We start from the raw sequence: 21,949 nt of genomic DNA on the forward strand, positions 1-21,949 counted from the left end.
TTGGAAGTGACAAAAGCACTATTTTTTGAGTTGGCTTTCAAAATACCTGGTGAACTTTCCTGGTAACTAACGACCTCCCCCAACCCCACAGTTGGTCTCACAGGCACCAGCATTCCTCTTCCAGGCATCATGCCTTCTGGAGGCCCAGTCATGTGAATATCTGAAGTAAAGATACATGCAACCCATGTTCATTGCAGCCTTATTCACAGTAGCCAAGATATGGAAGCAACTTATGTGTCTATCGGTGGATGAATAGTTAAAGGTGTGGTGTGTATACACACACACACATACACACACACATACAAATATTACTCAGCCATAAAAAAATGAAATCTTGCCATTTGTGACAACACGGATGGACCTAGACGGTTTTATGCTAATTGAAATGTCAGACAGAGGAAGACAAATACCATATGATTTCACTTATATGTGGCACCTAAGAAACAAAACAACAAACAAAACGGAAACAGACTCACAAATACAGAGAACAAACTGGTGGTTACCAGAGGGGGGAGGGGCTGAAGGTGGGCGAAATAGGTGAAGCGGATTAAGAGGTACAAACTTCCAGCTATAAAATAAATAAGTCACAGGGTTGTAATGTAGAGCATGGGGATAGAGTCAATAATATTGTAATAACTTTGTGTGGTGACAAATGGTAATAGACTTATCATGGTGATTATTTCGTAATGTATAGAAATATCGAATCGTTCTGATGTACACCTGAAACTAATAGGATGTTGTACGTCAATTGTACTTTAATAAAAAGTAAACAAAGTGGTAATAAATGAATGTGGATCAAAAATAAAATAAAGTAGAGGCGCTCAGACTGCCAGAAGCAAGAGGGTGGCCTTCACTACATGGATTGTGCAGAGCTTTTTTGGGGGGGGGGGGGCGGTTTCCTGCAGTGAATTAAGTTACAAGTAGCAGGCAGGTGCAGCAGGAAAGGCTGGCGTTTTCTGCCGAAGTGCTGAAATCGGTTTTGATAGCCATACATCTCTGGGCACTGAAAAGGTACTTTTCTGATTCTTTGCTTCCAACCACTAGACAAGAAGCAGAAGGAGCCGCCGCCACTTGTTCATGAGGCCAGGCTCTCAGTCATGGGCAGTCACTAAGGCTGGAATGAATTCTTCAGAGTAAATGTCTAGCTCCTTTTGCACAGTCCCAGATGGTTCCTGGGCAGGCAGGTGTGCAGGACTCACTGGGGTCTGATGCTGCTCCTCCAGACGGGCCAGGCCTTCCTCCCCAATGTTGGTCTGTGAACTACATACCTGGGCCCATCCCTCCCCTCCCTCCTGTTTGTTGGGGGGAAGGACTGAGAAGAGGAAGGTTTATTTAAGCAGTTAGATCTGAACACAAAAAAATGAGGAGGGGATATTATTTCCTCGAGGAAGGGACAAGAACTGTTTGCTGTTCATCACAGAGGTTCATCCAAATGACCCCTGGGGAGAAGTACATGTGAGCATGTGGGGTATAACATGGAGGAATTGGCCACTAAAGGAAAGGGAAGGAAAGTTCCTATAAATAGAGCTGAAATAAACTCCCCAGGAGGAGTTGGGCAGGTTTAGGAAAGCTGGGTGACTACCCAAGTCAGGGCAGAGGGCACACTGGATGGCCGTGTTGAAGTGATGGAGAGAGAGAGACAAGGAAGGGGCCAAGGTCAGGACAGCTAACCTTGTATTCCCGAACCCCACCACACTTCCTAAGATGTGTATCTGCCCTTCACTAAGGAACGTTATTGGAGAAATTGAATATGGACTATATATTGGATAATATTGTATCAATGTCAAATGTCTTGGGCAGGATAATGGCAAGTGGTTATATAAGAGGTTGTCTTTGTTCTTAGGAGCACATGCTGAAGTATTTAGGGATGAAGAGTCCTGATATCTGCAACTTTCAAGGGGTTCAGTAAAGAGAAAGAAAAAGAAACTGAGAGAGTTAAAGCAAATGTGGCAAAACGTTAACAACTGGTGGATCTAGGTCAAGGGTCCATGGGGGTTCACTGTACTATCCTTCTGTTCATCTGTAGTTCTTCTTCATGTAAAAAATAACGTTAGGGGAAACAAATTACTGGCGCATGACAGCATGAATGAGTCAACATGCTGGCTAAAAAAGAAACCAGGCACAAAAGAGTACAGCTGTATGACTGCATTTATTTGAAATTCTAGAACATACAAAAGATGCAGTGTTTTACACTGTAAAAGATATCTTTCCAGTGGAAAGATATGGTGGAAACATATCAGAAGAGTGGTTGTCTGAGTGTGTGTGTGTGTGTGTGTGTGTGCTGGGTGGGTGGATTGACTGGGAAGTATCATGAAGGGACATTTTTCTATTTCCATAGGGGTTTGGGTTATGCAGGTATGAGGCATTATTCAAAACTGGGAAAACGTACACCAGAGATTTGTGCATTTAATGATTCGTGAAATTCATGTCAAAATGAAAAGATGGTTAAAATAATGTTGAGGGATATTGTTAAGTAAGGGTAGAGTGAGGTTTGTCTTGAATTTCTGACCTCTTGGGGATAACGCTCAGGATCTTTCCCAGGTTCCCAATATGGCCAGGCATATTTTGAACGCTTCACTCTGAGGGTTCGGAAAGAATACATTGTTGCCCAAGTTTTGCAAGTCCCTAGCGCCAGAGTTTGTCTCCGAGCACTCAGTCAGCCATGGAATCAGTGATGCAGCTACACTGGAGGCTTAGCTCTGTGTAGAGTGTGGCAGCCAGCCTCCAAGATGGCGCCCAATGACCCTTACCTCCTGGTTTTCTAGCTCCTCCCATACTGAATAGGGCCAACCTGTGTAACCAATACGATGTTGTGGAAATGAAGCAATGTGTGACTTCTGAGACTATGTCGTAAAAAACAGCACAGTATCTGCCCTGCTCTCTCTTGGATCACTTGCTTTGGGGGAAGCCAACCCTGCGGAGGAGTCCACTTGGCAAGGAACTGAGACCTCTTGCCAACAGCCTGCACCAGGTTGTCTGATGTGTGAGTGAGCCTTTCTGGGAGCAGATCCTCCAGTCTCAGTCAATCTCTCACGTGACTGCAGCCTTGGCTGACATCTTGACTGCAACCTCAGGAGAGATCCCAAGCCAGAATTATCCTGCTAATTCACTCCCAAATTCCTTATCCACAGAAACTCTGAGGTAATAAATGTTTATCATTGTGTTAAGCCACTGGGTTTTGAGGTTACGCAGCAATAGATAACTAACACAGAAAAAGACGCTGAGAACTTCAGAGGACAAGAAGGCGCCTGTCGGCAGGTGTGGCCTGCCTTCCTGTGGTGAACCACAGGAGCGCTCCCTTCTGCCCGCAAACCTCACCCTCCTGCCTCAGTTTTCAATCATCCACAGCAGCCCAGGGAAAGACTGAGAAGTATTTTCTCTTGCCATTCTGACCCCATAGTTGTACTATAAGTCATTAAACTTCCTCAAGACTGCTCTCTAACACCATCCCCACTCTGCCCCCACCTCAGCCCCACAAGAGGAATTCACCCCTCACCACACACTCACCTCAGGCCCTCGTGGTACCTCACAGCATCCTAAAGACAATTACCCCTTGGACCTGAGCGGTCCCCAGGTCTCACACATCGGAAAGTGATTGCCAACGTCGTACATCTTCCTCTCTAACCTTGAGCCCTTCATCTGAGGAGAATCTCCCCATCTGCAATCAGGTTGTGTGGGCAGATGCAACACCACTCTTTTAAAGGAAATTTTATAAAAAATGTTTTCTTTATGTAACTAATATAAGCTCATTTTAGAAAAATTGGAAAACACATTCAGCAATCACTGGTAAGGGTTTTTTTGTGTGTGCGTGCGTGTGTTCTCAAAGGAAATTCACTATAAATAATTTAAAAGAAATGAAGTGCTGAAGTAATTTATTTTGTCATAGCCAAGGCTCTGAAATCAACATATTTCAATCTGGAGGCCTTGCATATCAAAGGCATATTCTGGCAAACCACAACTTAAATCTCCTAGAAATAATGTGGATGCAGATAAAAGTGTGTGTGTGTGTGTGGGGGGGGGGGGGAACTGATTTTTGTGGTCTTCTTTCCCTCTGACCAGAAAGAAATGGCCACCGGCGGGGAGGATTGAAGAGAAGGGAAATGACACAAAACAGTTGCCCTCTGACGGGACCTTTGTTCAATGCCTGGTACCCGTGATCTCTGTGGTCACCCCCTAGATACCTCTTTGCCCCTCAGAGTGGCAGCCATTGCCCCTTTCTCAACACAAGCGCCAGAGCTTTGTTCAGACCCAGGCCCCCTGAGGCCACAGCCTACTCTGCCTAGTTTGCAAGGGCTGCCAGAACAAGACACCACCAACTGGGTGGCTCAAAACAACAGAAATTTATTCCGTCACCATTCTGAAGACTACAAGTCCAAAATCAAGATGTAGGCAGCATTGGTTCCGTCTCAGGGGCTCTGAAGGAGAATCTGTTCTGTGCCTCTCTCTTGGCTTCTGGTGGTTGCCAGCAACCCTTGGCATTCCTTGGCTTGTAGACACATCTCTCCAACCTCTGTCTCAGTCTTCACATGGCGTTCTTCTCTCTGTGTGTCTCTGTGTCTTCCCATGTACCCCAGTCATTGGAGTTAGGGGCCACCCTAATCTAGTACGACCTCATTTTACCAAATTACATCTGCAAAGACCCTGTTTTGAAATAAGGTCCCATTCTGAGGTTCCAGGTGGATATGAATTTTGGGGAGACACTGTTCAATCCACTACATCAAGGTTCAAAGATTCCACATTTTAGCTATCAAAATGACAACACCTGGGTTATCCCCAACAGATTATAAATCCCTACATCATGAGAAATAAAGGTGGGGGAGAGATCAGGAAAAGAACGACTTTCAACTTACGAACTCTGCTGAAACACATTTGACTAAGCAAGTTTTCCGGAGGGCCCAGAAGAGAACAGATGAAGATTTTGCTGTCTTCCTTATTGCTTGGAGAAAGCAGACGAGCAGTTCTTTGCAGGAGGAAACATTCTAAGACGTGGATAGTGAAAGCAAACCTTCTACAAACATAATGGCTGGATCACAACTAATTTAGGCAAGAAAACCGTGCAATGAACGAAATTGTCTTTACGAAGTTCTTAAGGACGTGGGAAAAAGCTTATGTTGCAACGCTAAACAAAAAAGCCACGACTGGAAATTGCGTTTGCAGCATGAGCTAAACTATGCAATAAAGAGGAAACATTTCCAAAAAATAAGGCTGGTGCCAACTGTGAGATGGGGAGATGGAAGGAGGGGGCTATTGCCTTTTATTTTACACACTTCCATATTGTCTGAATTTGTTCCCCAATGGTCATGTAGCACTTTTTAAAAATAAACTTTAAATTTGAGCATAGTTTTAGATTTACAGAAAAGTTGCAAAGATAATGTAGAGAATTCCCATATTTCAGGTATCCAGTTTCCCCTGTTGTTAACATCTTACATTTGTCGCAACTAATGAATCAATATCAATACATTATTCTTAACTAATGTATACCCTCTCATGGGCTTTTTAGTTTTCGTGTAATGTCCTCTTCCTGTTCTGGGACCCCATCCAGGATACCCCATTACGTTAGTGATCATATCTCTTTAGGTTCCTGTAGACTGATGTTTTCTCAGACTTTCCTTGTTCTTGATGACTTTGATAGTTTTGAGGAGTTCTGCTCAGAAATTTTGTAGAATGTCGCTCAATTTGGGTTTATCTGATGTTTTCCTTATGATTAGACTAGGGTTATGAATTTTTGGGGAAAAGACCACAGAAGTTAAGTGCCATTCTCATCATATCACATCAAGAGATATAGTACTTTTTTAATGAAACATACAGCAAAATATATTTTAAATAAGGATTATGCTAGAAAAATAGTTTGACTCTAAGTGTGGATTATAAGGATTTTCTCAATATTTTTCTTTGTAGTCTTCTATAAAAAGCATAAAACATATTTTATAATTAGAAAAAGAATTAACAAAAAACTCCTACTGTAAATACCCAGGAAGGGCACAGGGGTGCTTGGCTGTGGGGAGAGGCGAGGGAGGGAGGAGTCTGGGCCTTGCTCTGGCGCGGGAACAGAAAGTGTCAGCCTGATGGGGAACACACCAGGCCTGGCTGCGCGCTGAGAGCAGTCAAGATTACTAATGGCAGGACAGAAAGTAACAGCAACAAAAGGAGATCGAGGGCCGGGCCGGAGCTGGGAAGACAGCGCTAATGAGAACACTGAGATGCATTCCAGGCGAAAGGGTAACCCAAAAATGTAAGCAAGCCTGGAGCTGAGATTAGTTATAGCCAAATAAGTCATGCGGGATTCAGAGGGCGAGGGCGGCCGGGTGGAAGCCAGGGCACCTCTGCGTCTCTGAAGCCTGCGACGTAATGCTTTGTATAAATACTGACTTTTTAGGGAAGACAGAGAGGAGCCTCTCTCTTTTTCCACTGCGGGGATTAAGAAAAGTTTATTGATTTTTAAACAGGCTGTTTCTAATCAGGGCTTATTTTAGATCTAATAAAGTTGCTATTATTATTTTTTTAATTGGGTGCAGACAAGGGAATTCAATGTCAATCTATGGGTAAACTATTTTTAATTGCTTTGGAAGATGTTACATTGAAACTAAGATTATAGGTCACATGCGAGTCTCAGGGCCCTGGTCCCACAAGGGTATTCTGCTAGAACCAGTATTTCACCCCAGCTCTTGATCCAGCGTTAAAATGGCTGAGCAGATGGGTTAGTGTCCATATAACAGGGTAAATGACCACAACTCCCAGGAAAACATTCTTTCAGTTCTGATGGGCAAACTTCTACTCATGCTTCAAGACCCAAATCAAGCGTTCTGTGAGTCTTCTTACATTCTCTCAGGCATCACAGTGACTTTGTCCCCTGCTTCCACTACAGAATGCTGTAGATATTTTAATCGTTGCATTTATCGTGTTGTTCTAAATCGTGAATTTGTGGTTCTGCTCCCCCAGCAGACTGTGAGGCTTAGGGAGCAGAGCTTGTAACTTATTCTCATTTTGTTTTCTTTTCTCTTCCAAAGTAGCTCAGTTCCTAAACTATAGCAGGCACTCAAATACATGTTTTTCCCGGGTAATAGACTAGCTATACCTCCGTAGATCTGGTTTGTTGAGATCCACCTTCATATGTGCATACAGCCAATTCTTGATTTACTATGTTTATGAGGGATAGTTGTTGAGCATTTCCTATAGACTTAGGAAGTTCTGTCGTAGGATATATAAGGGTTATAAAGGAACTCTAAGATGTAATCTTGCAGTCTTGTAGACCCTAATCTTTAAAGGGATTCAATAGAGGAAGATATTGTACAATCAGAGAACAATAGGAGAGTATGTAACTATAGAAAAGTAATTCTAAGTCAAGTGGCCCAATGCGTGGTTAAAGGTAACTCCTGGTATGGTGTTGGGGAGGAGAAGGAACCATGGGGCTGGTGTCATTGGGGAGGGACTTGGGCTGAGGCATGGAAGACAGAGACAGTTAAACCAGATAGAAGAAATGGGGGACCAGGCCTCAGACCTACAGAACAGCTGCCAAGGTGGGACTGAGCACCAGGGGGAGCAGGCAGTGAGGAAACCAGCCTGGAACTTCCCACAGATTTTGGAATCCTCGTGGTGAAGGCCTGGGGTGATGTCATAGGCCACTCCTGACTGACTGAGAGGCCAAGTGCTGAAACCGCAAGCTGGGAATGAACCAAGTCAAACTGGGGTGAGAGACGTAGCATCTGTGTGCAAGCTGGGGGAGCCTTGGAGACAGCATCTGGATAAGCAAGCGGATGGATCCAGGGGCCACGGGAAGTGGGGGTCTGACAGTGCAAGCACCAGAGCCCCAGGGAGCCACGGAATGCTGTGGGTTGATGTGTCCCCTGTCCCTGACCTGTATGCCTTCTCCTCTCTCCAAGAGAGATTTCTGCTCCCTAAAGCACTCACAGGCCCAAAGCCATTCCTGAGGACAAGAAGGGGCAGCAGGAAAGGAAGGGTGGATTAGGGGAAACGTAGAAAGGAGAAATAATTCTCAGTGGAGGAGATCAAGGAAGGAGCGTGGCACTTGGAAAAGGCTTTGATGAAAACTGTGATGGTGCTACCTGCTTCTGGGTGCATTGTGCCCGTGGGCAAGTTGCCTGATGTCTCTGAGCCTTAACCTCATTTATAAGACCCAGATGCCCATCTGTATCTTGCAGCTGTTAGGACACAAAGCATATTTGGCACTTCTGGTTGCAAGAAATACAGACGCACTGAGATCACCTCTAGTACTCAGAGGGTCGTGGCCAAGTTCATTGTAAACACTCATGTGGCAGATAGGAGGACGGGATGTCAGGGCGGCCCCTCCCAGCCTCATGGTGTTGAGGGCAGACACAGCCGGGACTCACTCAGAGAGCCCTGGGAGGAAGCCTGGGGTCCAGAGCAGCTCTGGCGGCAGACGCACCTCTCTGCTCTCGGGAGAGGTTCGTTGGTTGCCTCTCTGCCATTTCGTCACCAAATCCCTCTTGAGTACCTACTATGTGCCAGATACAGTGTGTGTGCTGGAGACGCAGCATTCCCACAACTCGATTGGTTGCTGCCTCTCTTTGTGTCTTTTGGCTTCTGCTCCCTGTACTTAGTGCTCAGCTCTATTTACAGTTAGTCTGTATTCTTTATTCCCAAGTGACTGAAACTCAACTCAAAGTAGCTTAAGGAAAGGGAGCACTTGGTGGCTCACACTGTAAACAAACCATGGAAAGGCTGGGGTAGGGAGAGGTAGAGGGAGGCAGGGGGGAGTGAGGTGGTCTCAGGGTTGCCTGGGTGGAGCTCACCAGAGCGCAGGCCGGGATGTAAAAATAGCTGCAGATATCCTCTGAATAGATAATGCTTGGCTGCAGTAGTGGGAAGGACACTATACAGGAATCACGATTCCTTTTTTTTCCTCCCCAAAGCCCCAGTGCATGGTTGTATATCCTACTTGTAAGTCCTTCTAGTTCTTCTATGTGAGTTGCCACCACAGTGTGGCAACTGATAGACAGGCGGTGTGGTTCTGCAACCCAGAAAGGAACCCAGGCCGCTGAAGCAGTGAGAACTCCGAACTTTAACCTCTAGGCCATCAGGGCTGGTTCCCTTTATTTTCAATGTTATCTTTTCTCTGGTTAGTTATTTCCCCCCCAGCTTTGTTGATGTATGATTGACAAATAAAAATTGTATACATTTAGGTTGCACAATGGGGCCCCTAGCTGGCCCCCAGGTTCCCATCTTGGTCCCAGCTGCGCTTGGCTACCAATCCCGTGGGCGGAGTAGGGGTGTCCAGAACCTCAGGAGAAGCCCAGGGCTTCATCACCAGAGGACATGGCTTCTGCGTGGTTCTCACTGTCTCTCTTCCTGGGAGCTGGAATTCCGGACCAGATCACCTGATGCCTGAGTTTCTGGGGCTGCTTCCCCCTCTCCAGGTGGGAACTTGCTGCCGTCTGGAACCTAAATGAGGTTTGAGTGCTGACCCTCTGTTAGTGGCCAGACACATCTTCCCTCCTCCCCACCTGCCCTATTTTGCCAAGGAGAGGTGCTGCCTACGTGCCAGTCTTGGGTTGTAACAAGTTGCTTTACTAATTTTCTTTTTGTCTACACTTACTTTCAGATGCAGTCTCTCTCATTACACCTCTCCAAATGGTCAAACCCACCAATATTTTAATAGTGTTCTGCTCTGATTTAGAACTTCTGCTCTCATTTCAAATTTCAATGCCCTCATAACAACAACAACAACAAAGAGCAACTGCTGGTAGACCACACCTGTGTGCCCAACACCAAGCTGAGAGCTCCACACCCTGCCGGTGCAGTCTGAGTTATTCTCCTCTTTCCAGACGCGGATACTGAGACTCAAGAGGCCACCCCAGTGTGGACCGCTGGTGCATGACAGAATCGGGATTCTGACCAGAGCTGTCTGGTCCCAGAGCCTGTGCTTGTGACTGTGATGTGACGCAGGTGAGTGGACTATACCAGTGTGTAGACTGCCTGGAACAAATAGAAACCCAGCTGAGTTCCTGCAATTTACATAGGTAGTGTCTACATTTTTGTAGGTTTTATTAAATCTCCAGGTTACATGTTTTTTTTCCTGTGGAAAATTCGAAGGGCCCATGTCCCATTCTATCCCACCTTCTTCTCCAACGCTTCGCCATTCTTACTGCCAGTGTTCTTCTAGGAACCGTGAGAAACACAAAGAATAATCAGACGTAGCTTCTGCCTCGGAAGGGTTTTAATTTAGGAGACAAATGGGAGATGAAAAAGTGCTGAATGAAGCTCGAAGCATTTCTTTGCTGTCTCCTTCTGGCTGCCTAGAAGTGGCATCAACTTAGTTTATTCTGCTGAATATCTCAAATTGGAGAAAGGCCTTGAACTCAATGGCTAAGGGCCAAGTTTTAGGAGTACGATGTTTTTGTGTGTTTTAAGGGGCAAGGATAAGACTTGATGGCGGGGTGATGCTGTCACTGTCATTGCCATGGAAGGTCGCAATCTGCCCTTGCCCAGAGATTTGGACGGGAGAATAAATTTTAGATTTGGTCACTGGGGAAGCCATTCCATTTCCCAGTCCCTCTGGCCTGCCTTGGAATTATTGTTGGGTTCAGTTTAGCAAAGCTTTATTGATGGCCCACTATGAATTAGACAGTGTGTGAGGAAGGGTGGGGTGTTTAAAGTGACAAAGGGCATGGCCTTTGACCTGGAACAATTTATCATCGAGATAGAAGGACAGATTTGTCAGTAAAAGCTGATCAGTTCAGTGACAGAGGTCTGGATAAGGCGCTATGAGAGCTCAGAGAAGGAGCTTTAGCCCAGTCTTGGTGTGTGGTGTCATACGGTGTGTGCATGTGTGTACACGTGTGTCCGACTATCTTTGTGTATGTCTATGTATGTATCTATACATGTGTCTGTCTCAATGTGTATCTGTGTCTCTGAGTGTGTCTGAGTATCTGTGTGTGTGTGTATCTTTGTTGAAGACAAGACGCCTGACCTAAATCTTGAAAGGAGATTCCAAGCAAAGAGAAGGGCATGAACAAGTGCACGGAGGCAACAGATGACAGGCAGAGACCCATAAGCTGGGATGTGAGGTGGGGAGGTCAGGAGAGAAGTCTGAAGAAGCAGGCAGGGGTTAGGACTGGGAGGCCCGTGGATGCTGTTTGGCTGAAGCACTTGAGTTAATCCCATAATAGAACGGCGCCCTGGGAAGCAGGGAAAAGACATGGTTAGATTAGCCCATTCGAGACACCACTCTGGTGGCAGCCTGGAGACCACAGTAATCGTAGGCAGAGGTGATGATGGGTCACTGAGGTTAGTCACCAGGGAAAACAATCCAGGAGAGAGTCAATCAGGGCCTGAATTCCAGCAGGGGAGCAAGCGAGAGAGAGACGCTTCCACACCATCCTGCTGTCCCCAAACCCAAATGACATTTCCATCTCCTCCTCACAGCCTTCTCTCCTCTCCACCCCTTGCCAGCTTTTCCTTTAACAACTCCCCAGCCTTCCAGATGACCCAGCCTTCTGAAAGGCTCTCCTTAAACAACTGGGAAGAAGGAAGTCAGGGGGAGGGGAAGAGACTCCATCAGAGTTGGCAGAGACAGCACCTGCGCGGCCTCCCCACTCCCTGCTCCCCATTCCTCACGTCCTTGTCTGCTCACCGTGCAGTTTCATTTGCTCTTTGCGGTTTACTAAGTCCAGTTACTTCTCTATCAGCCTAAGCGAATTGTGCACGTAGACACGTATGAGAGGGTTAAGTTATGGGATAGTGGTTCTAACTCTGGGGGGGTTTACAGCACCATTTCTTTTTTCCTTTTGATGGGAACAAATTTTCCTACTCCCTCCTCCCCCGCCCACCTCCCCGCCACACTCCAGGTTGTTCAAGTGAAGACTGTGACCACTCAAGGGGAGGTTTCTGTTACCTTCGGAACAGGCTTCCACCGGGAGAGTTTCTCTTAAGAGCTTATTCTTTGCTTCCAGAAGCCCTTTCAATAAATATCCATCCATCAGATTAGATTCTCATTTCAATAGTATCTGTTGTAGGGAGAGGAGATACTTAAAATGTAATGAGACTGTTAGGAAATGAATCTGTGGCTTTCCTGCTTTCTTATTCTGGTGAAATCAAATCCAACAGGCATTTTTGAGCACCTGCCCTGTCAATGCATTGCACTAGGGAGTGGGGTTGGTATGTGGTTGAGTAAGATGAGTAACAGCACAGTCCTGTCCTCCAGGAGGTAAGTCCACAGGCCCATGGGAGCACAGGGGAGAGCGGGACTCTGCCCAAGGGAGCTGGGTGGGTGGGTGGGAGGCTTGTGTCTGAACTGGGTTTTTAAATGGTAAGTGGGTGTTTGACAGGCAAAGACAAAGGCATTCTGAGGAGACAGTGTGACCAATGCATGGTGACCTGAGAGGGAATAGAGACCTGGGTTCCTGGGGAGTGACTGGAGAGGCAGTTGGTAAGGTCATCTGAGGCTGACTTCGAAGGGCCTGGTGTACCAGACGCCGGAGTTGGGCTTTACTTAAAAGCGACTGAAGTCATCAAATGTGTGTTGGCATGATGCATTTGTGTTTTAGGAGGTAACTAGACAGCCTAGAGAGACAGGAGTGATGAAAATCAGACTGGAAGCTGTTAGAGGATAAAGGTGATGAAGCCTGCCCTAGGCAGTGGGATGGAGAGAAAGGGACAACATCAAGAGAGATTTAGGATGTAGCATTGAGCTGAGCTGGGTACTGACGGTGCGGGAAGGAGGAAGGTATGACAGAAATTTGCTAGTTTGGAAAATAGGAGCCCACCATGCCCTGTGCCATGATACCTGAGGAGGGTATAAATGCTTTTATAAACTGCATTCTATCATCTCAGGCGAATCAAAGAATGGAACTGCTTAAGGATTTGGCAGAAGGCAAAAAAGAAGAGCTGAAGGAAGGCATACGAAGAGACACTCTTTCTTTGTGCCCAAAGGGAATCTGCTAGTTTTTCTAAGGTCTGCAATTGTGCCATTGGTGCCAACCATTGTCTGCTGTATAAAGTGGGACTGTCACTCCAGATGCCCACACGAGGCACTTCTGGGAGACTCGTTGAATGAAAGCACACATTGACTGCAGTGCTAGAAGGACATCAAGGTGGAGCTCTCTAGAAGGCAGCTGGAGCTTGGATATAAGGAGATAGCCGAGTTGGAAATCTGGGCTGCCAGTACATAGTTTAGCATCCTGGAGGCAGCTGAAGCCAGGGGCGTGGGTGAAATCACCCAAGGAGGGCCCAAGAGAGAAACCCAGGAACATCAGCATTTAGAGAGCAGCTGGGGAGGGCAGCAGTGGAAACGGAGGCATGAAGAGGACAAGGAGAGAGCAGAGGCTGATTGGCCAGGCTGGCTAAGGGGTAGGGAAAGCCAGGTGAAGCCCCTGAGAGGAAGACAGGCACAGTGGGAGCAAAGAGAAAGGGCTGGGCAGGCAGGAGGGCAGGAGGTGGAGTGTTGGCCTAAGCGATGCTGGGGCACACTGCAAGTGAGGCAGTCACATCTGGACTGCTGTGCCCCGTGCACTAACTCCTCTCAATCCAGGCCCAGCTTAGTTCGCTCCTGGCCCATAATTCACAGCTCTAAGAGATGCCGCCGTCTTGACCTTTTGGAACTCAGGCTTCTGGGATCAGAGATAAAGCCAGAAAGATCTTATTACCTCCCTTCACTCATCTCTGGGATAACAGCTTCTGGACCACTGGGCCAATGCCACTCTTTCTTGTTTTGTGCTGAGAAAAAAATATCAGCATAGATACCATGCAGAGATATTTCTGAGTGTGGCTTTGATCTTGTGGTAGGAACATTCCAGGAGAAAAACAAGAAAAAAGCTTCTTAAGAATCCGCTGCTCCTTGGCTGAAAGATTGGGTGTTGGGCTGATTGATGAAGGTCATGATGCACAGCGGTTAGAGGAAAAAAGTGCTCTCCTCGCCATCAGAGGAACCGCATGGCATGTTCTAATCCTGGCAAGCCAGCTGCTATCTTCGTGGGTAAGCACCTCTAACAACTACCATGTGTCAGCTGGAAATTCTACTTAACCAAAGAAATAAACAACGATATGTAATAACAGTGCCACAAAGAGTCTATGTACCTATGTTCACATCACAGGTGGAATCATGTCTATTAGAATTCTACCTTTGTGTAAACAAATAGACTTTTTAATATACATATATAGTTTTGTCTCTGAAGATTTTAATGTGGGAATGTGATGGGACTGGGTTGGAGAATTTAACAATGATATAAAGTCTCTACAAGTCAAATTGTTCTCTCACTTTTTCTACTTTTCATAATCAGTGTAACTATACATAGATAATTAATATAACTAATATGTTTATAGTATATATAACATGTATATAATATAATTAGTATAACGATTAATGCTTATTTCTTTGGTTAAATAAAAATTCCACTGAATGGGAGGTAGATTTTAGAGGTTCTTAACCATTAATGAAGCAAGATAAGGTAGTTATTAGCCTTGAGATAAATCCAAGAAAATTACGTTCATTTTGGTGGTTTGGGACTAAACGAAAATTTTTTTTTGAAAAGTAAACCAGCATTTAACCTACAAATTTTCTTTTTAGAAAATTAGTATCTTCTATTTGATTAGTGATGGAAATTGATCATGTCCACATTCCCTCCTTCCCCTTCTTATCAATTCAGAAAATAGAATATATTCCATCTGCTGTTTCTCCTCTCACCCCAAGTCTTCTCAATCTCATTAAGGCAGAATTGCTAAATAATAATAGTTGATGATGGTTTCTGATAAAATGAGGAGAACTGAATAATCATAGAGATTGAGGGAACATCCAACAGATCGAAAGAGGAGGCTGCGTAAATGGGGAAATCCATGAGGTCGCATTATGACAATTTTGACAACTCATTCCCCTCTTTAAAAAAATATTTTCTGAACTGAACTTGAACCATCAAGGTCATTTTTGTTCTGGATGCTTTCTGGTTCTCAGTCACTTATTTATTGAGTGCCTACCATGCACTGCACCAGCAGACCTGAGTGGAGGTAGTATTTTGTAAGCTGCCTTCTGGTATCATCTCAGGTGAATCTAGAAATGGAATTGCCTAAGGATTTGGCAGAAGGTGAAAAAGAAGAGCTAAAGAGGAGCATAGAAGGAGACACTTGGCCTTTGTGCCCAGAGGTAATCTTGTTCGTTTTTTCCAAGGTCTGCAATTGTGCCATTGGTGCTAACCACTGTCTGCTGCACACAGTGGGATTCCTCCAGGCCCCCCACCTGTGGCATTTCTGGGAGACTCCCAGGGGCTGCAATGGGGCCTATGGCCATAAAGTTGGCTCTCGAGAGCGATAATCTCAGATCCAGATGAGGGATAAGAGGAAAATCCTGTTTGGTTAGATTCTCCAGTCTCTCTGACCTGCGCTAGAAATATTTGCTGAGTCTTCCAGTTGAAACTTTCCATTATATGTGATGGGAACAATGTAACTTACTCCTTTTTTCTTATTTGTCATGGCTACCAGGAATCAGAGAGATGATTTCCAGACCAAAATATTGGGGACCTTATTGCCTCCAAATTTTCCAGTCAGAGATGAAAGAGCTAAGTAAACGGCAAAAGCACGTTGCTAATTTAATCACAAAGCAGGGTGCCTGAGGGTTACTGTGGATATTCCATAAGAACACGATGGCCTTTTGACCCTGTTCCCGGCACAGACATGGATGAATCTTGTCAATTTGCTGTTTACTTGTTTAACTTGAGGGGTAACTTGGGTCTCATGTGAGTTTGTTTTGCAGAAGAAAGAGAATGCCTCTGGGGAGGTTGCGATCACCAGACGGCAGGCCCTCAGCAACAGTGAAGCCCAGAAGTCGGATTGCCCAGCGACTTATGGGGAGTGACCCCTTTGTTTCTCTGAAGCGTCTCCTCCTAATCCCCTTAGCTCTATAAAAGCCCGCTGCTTTCTGTTCTTGGGGAGACAGACTCCAGCATACCCTGGCTCCCATCCACTCATTTTGGCCAATTTAATTAAATCTTTCTCCATCTCCAAGCACCAGTGTCTCAGTGTTTGGCTTGCTGTGCATCGGGCACACAAGCTTGAGATTAAGAGGTTCAGTATCGATTGTTCTTTTTAATTGCCTGAAACACAAGGCTCAAATGATCCTGAGAAGAAGACTGGCTCGCACACAGCCTAGTAGCACACAGCCTCAGTGCTGGACCGCTGTGAAAAATTCCAATCCAATGGTGGCTTGTTTATTTTAAATTATTCAAAATCATTTTAAAGCCTTAAAAATGGAAGTAGTTGCAACTTCATGTGGTGAAATAACATGGGTATTTGAGAAGAGAAATGTGATATTGTTTATAATGATAATAATATCGGCCACCACGTACTCGCCCTTACCGTGTTCCAGGTTTTCTACTAACTGCTCTGTATACCTGCTCTTCAACCCAAATAGTTCTCAGGGTTAGCACAGTGCTTCTCATTTTCTGCTTGCTGTCTTCATTTCTACTTTGTTAATCTTAATGCATACACACTCTTTATCTTAACGCACTTCAAATTTCTTTTGAAACGAGGCAGCATTCTGATCAATGAAAATATTTTGGAGCGATTTTCTAAAGAGTGATCGTAAAGGCTTTAGTTTACCTTAAATTCTAGAGAATGGATGGTTTACCCAGAAGGAAGACAACAGCCGTTCCTGTTAAATTATTCTGCTAATGTTTACTTTGGAAAACGGTGGTATTTTATGCAAACAAAATTGGAAAGCCTCCATTTGGGCTCTGCAGGGACAAAGGCCTTTCCTGTGACTAAGGATTGTCTGGTGGAGCTTCTGGAGGAAGGCTTCGTCAATTCCACACCTGCCCGTGGATCACACGGGGCATGTGGGGTGGGTTCTAGAATGAAGTCTGACTCACTCTTTTTCAATATAAATAATGTGTATTCATATACATGTAATTGTTGCACTTTATGAACAATTTATATATGTGTGTGCATATAAATATACTATGTATGCGATCATTTCTTTAAGCTATTTCTCCCTAATTAGCCCTCCATTAATTGTGCAAACTACTTATGCACAATAACCTATTGAAATACAAACTATTCAGACAATTCAGACTTCCAGAGAGGAGGACAGTTGCTCACAGAGGAGGACTCTTGTCCTTGGCAAGCTGTTCTTGAGGGAGCTGTCAGAAATCTGAGAGGGACAACTAACACCTCCACTCAAGGGCAGGAGAAGCGCCCTCCAGCTGGCAGCTCACTCTATCACTTGGGTGGTGGGGAGTCGGGTGGACGTTCCTTCTGGGGCTGGGATCCCTTTATCTATCCCAGTCACACTGCCATTGGGAGAGGCTTTGGGAGGGCGGGGAGGGGACATCAGGTGAGGTCATTGCTCAAGAATCAGGGTTGTTGACTCAAAGATCCTCTCACGAATTTCCAGGTGCCTTCTAAGCAAGGTTTAAAGGAAACTACACAACAAAGCAAGTGGTCCTTAGAATCTGAAGGACAAGGCAGTTCACTGTCGCTAAATGGAAGCTTTGTTATTAAAAGAGCTCTTATCTGGTGAGGCTCTGAGGTAAAACCAGTTAAGTCCTGACTTGCTGTTTTTGTGTTTTAATGTTGTGCTTTGGCGAGTTCTTATTTTGACCTAGGGGGGTGAGAGTGGGTGGGAGGGATGGGCCTTAAGGCAATGGAAGGACTTTTACTTCTGTGTTATGTCTTTGTGTATTTACACTGGGGCTTTAGTTATGCAAAAATATGGATAGGAAAAACATTAGTAGAAAATATAACAAATGGTATGAATGGCTGTTTCTTTATGGTGGGTTGTGAATGTGTATCCTTTTTCTTTTCTTTTTTCCAAATTTTGTGTACTGAATGAGACATATTTATAATGAAACTGAAATTTGGCAAAAAAACTAGCCTTATTTTGCAATTTATACCACACATTTTGTTTGAAAATTCCATCAAATGTAATAGTGTCCCCATGGGCCCATTTAGAGCCAGTTCCAACAGACCCCAACTCTTATCAACAAAGTGATTAAGGATTGTCTTTCAGAAAATTTGCGAAGTCACGTAGCCAGAGCATGCACAGAAGAAATTTTGACCTGAAATGACCACGGAACCAAAGATTCTCCTCCCCACAGATCCAAGGACCAGGACACAACGCAAACTTGAAAGTCAGACTCTTACCAGAAGTGAGAGGTCCATCATTCTGGAAGATCTGGTGTTAGAATTCCTTACCCACCTTACCATAAATGTTTAGACCCTCATCATAAATGTTTAGAACTTTACCACAAATGCTTGAAGCCCACCACTCAAAACCTGTCCTGCCAGTGTTTCTGTGTGCCAGCCTCTTCTTCCTAACCTCTTAGATTTTGCCCCAAATCGTGAAGTGGGGAGACAGATCTGATGGCACACGCCCCCTGTCTCCCTGCAGATTCATCTCTCATAATAAACCTGACTTCTCCCCCAAAAGCTGATGCCATAGTTAATTGGTTTATGCATATTGGGCAAGAGAACCCAATTTTGTGCAGTAACAATAGTCTTCAGCCTTGGGATTATGTGTCACCTGGGAAGCTTTTAAGTTTTTCAGGGTCTGTGAGGTCTGGCACGGGTGCCTATGCACAGCCAAGGTTGAGGATGGTTTCCACAGAATTTCTCATTAACCTGGGTATAACCCTCTTGTGAGGTCCATGGCAAACAGGACTCTAAGATAGAATCATCGAAGCTGAGGGGAGTGTCTGCAGCCACCACTCTGAGTAGTGGACGATGAAGTGTGAGTCTCCTGGGTGTGTCCCTTTGAGCAGGATTCTCCACTGAGGTTTCCAGGTCAGTTATTAGCTTCCTGGGCACTGAAAAATACTTGAAGTTAATTCTCAAAGCAATATTCATTTAAAGTCATTTTTTAAAAAAAAGCATAGATCTCACAGCACTCTTGGAAAACGGGAGAGGGTTTGTGAAATAAGATATATATGGGATACTATAGGTTTGGATTCACCTCTTCAGAGGATTGCTGTCAATCAATAGATCAGCTGTGACTTTTAAGATAAATATTCAAGAACGCATCTGTCTTTTTAGCTAATGTGTGTGAGCGGGTGGTGGTAGTAGTGGTGGTGGTAGTGGTGATGGTAGACAGGATCTGAAACTGTAATATGGGAAGTGACACAAATCCCTCAAGTCTTGGTTTGCAATAAAGATAAAAGACCTAGATGAACCTAATGGAGATTTTTATCTAAAAGTAAGATCAGGGGCCGGCCCGGTGGTACAGCAGTTAAGTTTGCACATTCTGCTTTGGTGGCCTGGGGTTTGCCGGTTTGGATCCCACGTGCAAACATGGCACTGCTTGGCAAGCCATGGTGTGGCAGGCATCCCACATATAAAGTAGAGGAAGATGGGCATGGATGTCAGCTCAGGGCCAGTCTTCCTCAGCAAAAAAAACCCCAGGAGGATTGGCAGCAGATGTTAGCTCAGGGCTAATCTTCCTCAAAATAAATAAATAAAATAAATAAATAAATAAATAAATAAATAAAAGTAAGATCATTGTTTAAGTAAAATCTTTTGTCTTAATTATCATCTCTATAGGCAATGAGAATATTTTCAGATTCTAGAGAGTCATATAAATGAAAATTTCCTGACATTCAGGTGTACAGACAAGCAAATTCATTTTCAGTTGAGTGGAGCAGGAGACACAGATGGAGTGTCTCTCAGCCTCTGCTCCTCTTTGCTGAGACTTGCCCTGTTCAGACCCCATGGCAGCATGCTTGCTGTACAGGACCTTGCCTTCCTGGCTACAGTTGATGGGATTAGCAGTGGGACGAGCAGAGTCTCAGTCCTGAGAGTTCTGAATTGGACGGTGAGATGCTATTTAGCATTCCTGCAGGTCAGTGAACAGAGGACGTGTAAACTGGGGAGTGAGGGGCTGCGCTGGGTCACCTGCATGCATGAGCAGTGACTGCTGGTTTGCTGAGAGACCAGTGGAGTGGACAATTCAGGAGAGAAGTGGAGTGACGGAAGTGGGCTGCTGGCTTCTGTGGCCCCACCTACACCTGATGCCCTTGGATTCCATTGGCCACCTCAAGAGCCTTTCTCAAAGGCCTTTTTGCTTAACCTAGCTTGAAGTAGTGTCTTTATCCTGTGACCCAAAAAGCCTTGACTAGAAAAAGTGGTAACCAAGCAAAATGCATAATTTAACCAGTAATTAACATTGAGAAAGAAATGTAAATGGAAGCAAACATTAAGAATGTATTAGTCATTTTTCCCTGTTTAAAGTTTTAGAGCAGTCACTCTTAGCTTTTTGGGGGTGACAGTGGTTAGAATTCTTTAAGAAGCTGTGGAATTTATGGACCCACTCTTCAGGAAAAAACACATTTTGCATATAATCCATGGACCACAGGATAAGTACTTAGGTAATTAATGCTTTGATTTAAGTCTTAATATATGTACATATATGCCTGTTATTCTGATTATGTCTCCCATATAGATCATAAGCTTCTTTCTAAAGGATAAGATCATTGTGTCTCTGTAAATTTACTTTAGTTCCTTTACCTGAGGGCTCAATTAGTATTATTAAATGAATTAAATTTTTATTATCTGTTAAAATATGGGATATGTATTTTATCAAAATGCTTTTTTATCATTTATTAAAATGCTTTTTTTCATTATTAAGATACTTTTTGAATGCAAATCATGACCTGTGCTGTAAGCTTTATAAATGTCCTGTTAAGGCGGATTAAGGATACCTCACACTGAAATTGAATACTGTCTTCCGTAGGCTACTCTTCTCTTACCACTATTGACCTTGTAATTTCTCATAGAAGGGCCCAAGCAGCTGTCAAGGTCAGACTGTCCATATTTTAATCCGGTCTCTACTATTCACCATATAATTCCACCAGGACAGCGCCTTCTCGCTCTCTTTTTTTTTCAGTCAATCTAGCGAAAGATTTGTCAATTTTGTTAATCTTTGAAAAGAACCACCTTTTGGTTTTGTGGATTCTTTTTACTATTTTAACTATTCTCTATTTGGCTTATCTTTAATCTTTTTAATTTCCTTCCTTTTGCTGGCTTTGGGTTTACTTTGTTCTTCTTTTTCTAGTTACTTAAAGTAGAAGGTTATGTTATTAGTTTGACATCTTTCCTTCTTAATAATGTAGGCATTTATAGCTATAAATTTTACTCTTAGCACTGCTTTTGCTGGATCCATCCCATACATTTTGGTATGTTGTGTTTTTGTTTTCATTTGTCTCAATGTATTTTCTAATTTCCCTTGTGTGATTTCTTCTTTGACTCATTGGTGGTTTAAGAGTGTATTGTGTTTAATTTCCATCTATTTGCAAATTGTTCAATTTCCCGTCTGTTATCAATTTCTAGTTTTATTCCCTTATGATTAAAAAAGATACTTTGTGATTTCAATCTTCTAAAATGTAGTACAACTTTTTTGTGGTCTAACATAACAGTCTATCCTGGAGAATGTTTCATGTGCACTTGGAAGGAAGGTGAAACTGCTGTTGTTGAGTGGAGCGTTCTGTATATGTCTGTTAGTTCTAGTTGGTTTATAGTGTTGTTCAATTCCCCTGTTTCCTTATTGATCTTCTGTCTGGTTGTTTAATCTATTATTGAAAGTGGAGTATCGAAGTCTCCAACTAGTACTGTAGAATTTTCTATTTCTCCCTGCAATACTGTCATTTGCTTCATATATTTTGGGGCTCTCTTGTTAGGTATGCATATGTCTATAATTGTTATGTCTTTTTTGGTGGCTTGAACCTTTTATCAATATATAGTGCCCTTCTGGGGCCAGCCCCATGGCCGAGTGGTTAAATTCGCGTGCTCCACTTTGGTGGCCCAGGGTTTTGCCGGTTCTGATCCTGGGCACGGACATGGCACCACTCATCAGGCCACGTTGAGGTGGTGTTCCACATGCCACAACTAGAAGGACCCACACTAAAATATACAACTATGTACTGGGGTATTTGGGGAGAAAAGGAAAAATAAAATCTTTAAAAAAAAAAAATATATATATATATATATATATATATAT

At 44.1% G+C, this 21,949-nt stretch overlaps 1 long non-coding RNA gene across 3 annotated transcripts; it reads left to right on the top strand.

Moving 5' to 3' along the window:
• The first annotated feature begins 4,031 nt into the window (after positions 1 to 4,031).
• Positions 4,032 to 21,607, top strand: LOC139042274 (uncharacterized). 3 transcript variants are annotated; one of them, XR_011498807.1, is made up of 5 exons: positions 4,032 to 6,232; positions 9,804 to 9,924; positions 15,014 to 15,112; positions 15,719 to 17,478; positions 17,972 to 21,607. It is a non-coding gene; the product is annotated as an uncharacterized lncRNA (long non-coding RNA). The 3 variants fall into 3 exon arrangements; XR_011498806.1 differs by having other exon boundaries at positions 15,719 to 17,491; positions 17,972 to 21,606; XR_011498805.1 differs by lacking the exon at positions 17,972 to 21,607 and having other exon boundaries at positions 6,026 to 6,232; positions 15,719 to 17,568.
• The last annotated feature ends 342 nt before the right edge of the window (positions 21,608 to 21,949 follow it).

The sequence above is a fragment of the Equus asinus genome, chromosome 27, assembly GCF_041296235.1.
Source record: "Equus asinus isolate D_3611 breed Donkey chromosome 27, EquAss-T2T_v2, whole genome shotgun sequence".
Classification (NCBI taxonomy): Eukaryota; Metazoa; Chordata; class Mammalia; order Perissodactyla; family Equidae; genus Equus; species Equus asinus.